The following is a 5,403-nucleotide window of genomic DNA, read 5'->3' on the forward strand; positions in this document are numbered from 1 at the left end:
TTTAAAGCCATTATGAGCATACTTGGGGCACTTAAAATCAGCCAAACCTCCCCAGCGAGAACTAGGGCTGGATTCTTCAGCTGGCAGCTAATGTGCACACATTTTGTGGACATTTGAAAGGGTGGACAAACAAGGTCCATATATTCTCTCAACACCAAGGGTAAGAACTCTGAACTTTACCCAACAGAAATAGTTTTGGAGGACAAAAGTATTGCCACTTGAAAGCAATTCTATTTTCACACTTGGCTTTTTTAGAGCTGCAGTATTCAAGGCTTCTATGGATCACTCTGAAACATAATTTTATTTATAACAAAATCAGTGTCTTTTCCGCAGTGTTCTGAAATACATGGAGTTAAGCATATGTTGTAGTCTAATGCCCAGTAGCAGAGAAATTCAATGGGCCACAAGTTTTCCTAAAGCTTTTGGTCCTCTTTCTAAGTTTTTGCTGTGTTGTTGTTTTTCTGCATTTATTTTAATTTTTAATACATACTTGACAAGCAAATGACAGGCTTTGCAGCGCTGCTGGATTTATCCCATCGATGCAGTTTTGTGGAGACTCAAGAACTCAAGAAATAAGAGAGAGTTAAATCATGCCACTTCCTTACATTTAGTACCTCTACTCAGAGTACCAATATTTGAAAGATAGAGCTTGATCATAAGAATTTTAGTTGTTTTTTACTATTTTGCTAAAATTCCTGAGAAAATTTATAGTAGTAAGTTTGCTGTGTTAATAGTAATGACTTGATATGGACATTAGGTAGTCTAGGAAGTCATGCAGTCAGTCCTGAACTTCCTTTAAGCAGGAACTAACACAGTTCCCTCTAAGCTATGGAAATCCAAAGCTGAATCTCAGAATTTCTAGAATCTCAGAAATGTCAGGTAAGTGATCCAACAGCTAAAAAGGTGGGTGTAAAATATTCCAGAGAACTTGCATGAGCAACTACTCCAGCTACTCAGGGGACGAGCTGGAGCCCCAAAGAAGGACAACTACTATTGTTTTGGAACAGCTGCTTGGAATCGTGTGTCCTACTGTGCAAAGCATGACTCTAGTACAGTAGTTGAACCAGATGCAGTGCCACATTATTCAGTCTTGGAGTCCTCTCTGACCAAACTTGCTGGAACCAGGTACTGCCTCAGATTGCTCAGCATATTAGCATGTAATTCCTTATGAGTGTCTTAATATCCACCGTTAAAAATAGCTTGCAGTAAGACCTAAAAATCTTCAGACTGAGAGTCTGAACGCAATCCTGGAGTCATTTATAACCTCCTATTAATTTGTTGTGTTTGAGACAGAAGCAGGCAAACAGCCAGAAAGGCTGTGGAAGAAAAAAATCTTCAATTAGTTCTCATTGTAAAACGCATGCACCTTTTTGTGAGACCTGGACTTTGTCAGCAGCAGTGGCTGCACCCATCACTGTTGGACAGCTCTTAGCCAGGGAATGGCATTCCTTCCACTGGCAGTCAGAGGGGTCTGACCATTCCTTTCTCCAGCAGTAATCCAACAGTGCCGGTCCATTGCACCACCAGGAATGTCATATCCATGTCTACATATAGTCAAAGATCGAGCTTGAAATTACAGAACTAAAAGGAACACATATTCCTGTTCCACTCCTCTTTCCTGAATGAAGACATATTTTTTCCATCTCTTCACAAACACATTTTAGGGAGAATGGTCTGCCTCTGGAATGAGAAGCAATCAATCATTTCTGCTGTTTGATCACTTGCAAAATACCTTCAGCAGGGATTTGTTCTTATTGGAGTTCAGAATAATTTGTTTAAAGATGCAGATAGCTGAAATGTAGCAATGGACAATTATATTTCTCTTTAGTTCAAAGATAAAATTAATCACTATTTTATTAAAGTGGCTTTAATAGCTGCTAAGTGAAATGGTTTAGCCAAGAATTTGTGTAACAATGTAGTTTTGTTTCATTATAGAAGGAAAAAAATTATGGAATGAAGATCTGGAATAATAATTTTTTCCTATAATTCTATAACAGAAAAATCATGACAAGCAAGCAGCAAATGTTTTGTGTAAATTTTTTTCTCTTTAACCACATGATCCTTTTCTGGGGGATAACATCATAGTGATAGTAGCCAGGCAAATAGGTGATTTCTACTCTGATCCTGATTATTCTTTCATATACTGGAGCTTGTTTTTCTATTTAAAGCACTTCCACGTAATTCAGCTGCTATGCAAAAATTAATTAAAACCATAAAAAGATAGTTTGTCTAGATATTTTTATTGACAATAGGTAAATGTTTGCTAATGTGCAAGTGTATCAGAGAAACCTCCCGGCAAGCAAAGAATTACAAGTAGCATTGGAGACTTTTAATACTCATAAATTACATTATCACACGGGGAAAATGAGTGAAAAAGACAACCCAAATGTTTCTTTTTTAAAAAAAAAGTTCATTGGGCAGACCTGGAAATTGCTGAGCAGGTTGTAAGTGCTACCAACTCTTACTGCTTTTAGCGGGAAAATCTTCTGTTGATGCAGCTATCAAGATATTGCCACTTTGAAAAACCCCATCCAACATAAAACCCTGTTAACCATTTAACAAGTGTTTTAATTAGAAAAAAAGTAAAATATTTGCTATGGTATAAACTAAGATTCTTGCATCTAATCCTCAAAAAAAGCTGATATAACATTAGAAATGAACCTCTACTTATGATCTGCCAGTGGTATTTGAAATGCTTGGCAATCATTTTTACCAAAACAAACAATTAAAAAAATGGATTATTGGATTTGTGGTGAGATATTTCAGTAGGCAAATTGTGATGGCCACTACTGTTGGTGGTTTTCATGAACCAATATTTTCATTTCACTAGTGAGCAAAGGAATATTCCTGTTAGGAACACTGCGGATGGATTCACAGCACCAAACAGCGCTTTGTGTTCTCATACCCATTAAGATCATAGAATCACAGAATAGTTTGGGTTGGAAGGGACCTTAAAGACCATTTATTTCCAAACCCTCTGCCATGGGCAGTATTAGTTGCATAAAATTACTTTGGGCAATCAAGGAATTTATGAGAAAGTGTTGAACACCTGGCATGGCCTGAAATGTTACAATCTCTGTTTACTTACAAGATGTTTTGTGAAACAACTTATGCATATAGACAAAATTTGCATTTCTCAGTTGCACAGAAGATTATTAAACCTTTAAAGTAGTGGAAACATCAGTCTTTTTGAAAACATGTATTAAGACATGTGTCCACATGTTAAAAAAATTAGATGAATACTTGCAAAACTTCTCAGGAGAATTTTTTCCTTAATCCACTGATCCACATTTTAGTACACTATGTACATTAGAGATAACATTATTTATTAGCATATTATAATGGAATATCACACCAGTATATTGTTTGCATGAGTGAAGAAAGCAAAAATGTATTTCCAAACTTGAAGATTTCATGATTTAAACAAGAGTCTTGGAGAAGCAGTTACGCTGGAAACAACCTGGGAGTTCTGGTGGACAACAAATTGAGCGTAAGCCAACAGTAGGCTCCTGTGGCAAAAATCTTAGTTTCTAGTGTAGCAAACATTTTACTTTTTCTTTCGTAATTAAAATACTTGCTAAATGGTCAGCAGGGTTTTGTTTTTTTTTGAAGTGGCAGTAGCTTGATAGCTGCATCAACTGCTTGCTAGCAACTGGGTATTGCCAGTGGCTTGAGAGGTGCTTCTTCCCAGATCTGGTTTTATTAATCGGGATTAATGGAATCACTGGGAAGTTTCATGTTAGAGTGATCTCAGACCATAGAAAAGGACTGTGGTAGCTGCTCCTGCTGACACTTTTCTGTTCTGTGGATTATGAGCTACGAATTAGGACAACCCTGAAGTTCTCTTCGTTGTGTCAAAACACTGCTTTCTTTGCAGCTGTGTGTGGAAGAGTTCTTCCAATGCCCCTAAGCAAATAATGCAGCGCAGTGGTTTTGTGGCCTATAGTTGATATGGAAACAGGACTTGAGTCTTAAATACAACAGAATCAGATCTTGTAACACATAATCACCTCAAATACTCAGTTACTATCAAATATCTGTGTATTGCTAAAGGAAGGGGATTTCTGCTCATTTGTTAGAAAATGAATGACTCTATTGTTAATTAGAATCAGATTGCAAAAAGTGTTTGCATTTCTGTGAAGAAACTTCAGTTTGAAAAGTGGCTGTTCAGTCTTGCCCATAGTTTTGTGCACATAACTTTCTGAAGTCAGCAAGTGTTGGCGAGCACTGTAGCACATAAATGACACATGCATGTGCATCTAGGGGCAAGATTGACCCCACAGGCTGTAAGGCTTGCCACCACCTAACCCTTCACATTCCATAGACACCGTAGCCATAAACCCAGTTCACACTCAAAAATGCCTGCACTTTTTAAAATTCATTTTAAAATTCATTAGGAATGTTGTTCTACATAGCTTGTACACGTATTTGTAGAGCAATATGTGATATCCCAGGTGATGTACATTTTCTATTCACTCAGGTTTACTTTGTGATGGTTTTCAATTTATCATGGTATTCTGACTAGGTTTATAGAGAACTCGTTTTCAGTCGTGTCAAGGAAATCAGCAAATGTATGTAGGATAGGAATTTTCACCAGATAATTGTTTAAATACCTGTTTTCTATAGTATGATAACTATTCTCTTGTAGTTTGCCCTTCTAGTATGTCTGTATTTTTGTGCTTCAGAGATATGAAAGGCCTGAAAAGGTGCAGCCCCTGGAGTTGTGCACAGACTGCCCCCACAGCTTATGTTTAGACTCCTCCTGGGCTCAAACAATTAGAAAATTTTCACAGTAGGATTTTGGGTTTGCTAGTTTTTCCGTATGTGCTGCACCTTTCATGACAGGCTCCTCATCTGTGCTCACCACTGCAAACATCTACATTACACCTGTGCAGTCAGCAGGGTTTGCTCTACAGGATCTGCAGTGACAGTCTGCAACTGAACTGTGTGTAGGACCCACAGCTGTGGCAGTGCGATTTCCAAAATCCACCTTCTTGTTATGCCCTGTAATCTCACACCTTGAGTGCATTGTGGGGGCTGTGGCTTGACTTACCTGTTTCCATTGTGGTCCTGCCAGTGAATTACAGGGGCTCAAAAATTACATCATGTAGGTTGTATCCACCCTGCTTTCCATGGAACAGGCGTGTGTTCCTGCAGGGCTGGTTGATGGTGAGGATCTGTACGAACAAATACTAAATTCTTCACTTTTTAATCTTGCATTGTATTCTCCTGTTGCATCCAGATCAGAATCATATTCCCTCTGTGGCCTTCTTTGTTTGGTGGTTAGAGGAAAACTTCTTCCTTTAAATATTTCCAGAAATTTTATTTTTCTCCAAGGCTCATGTAGTTCCCTTCTACATTGCAATTCACTAACCCGCTTCATGTAAGAGCTATGTAATCCTA

This window comes from Corvus brachyrhynchos, unplaced genomic scaffold (assembly GCF_000691975.1).
Source record: "Corvus brachyrhynchos isolate BGI_N302 unplaced genomic scaffold, ASM69197v1 scaffold523, whole genome shotgun sequence".
NCBI classification, from domain to species: domain Eukaryota; kingdom Metazoa; phylum Chordata; class Aves; order Passeriformes; family Corvidae; genus Corvus; species Corvus brachyrhynchos.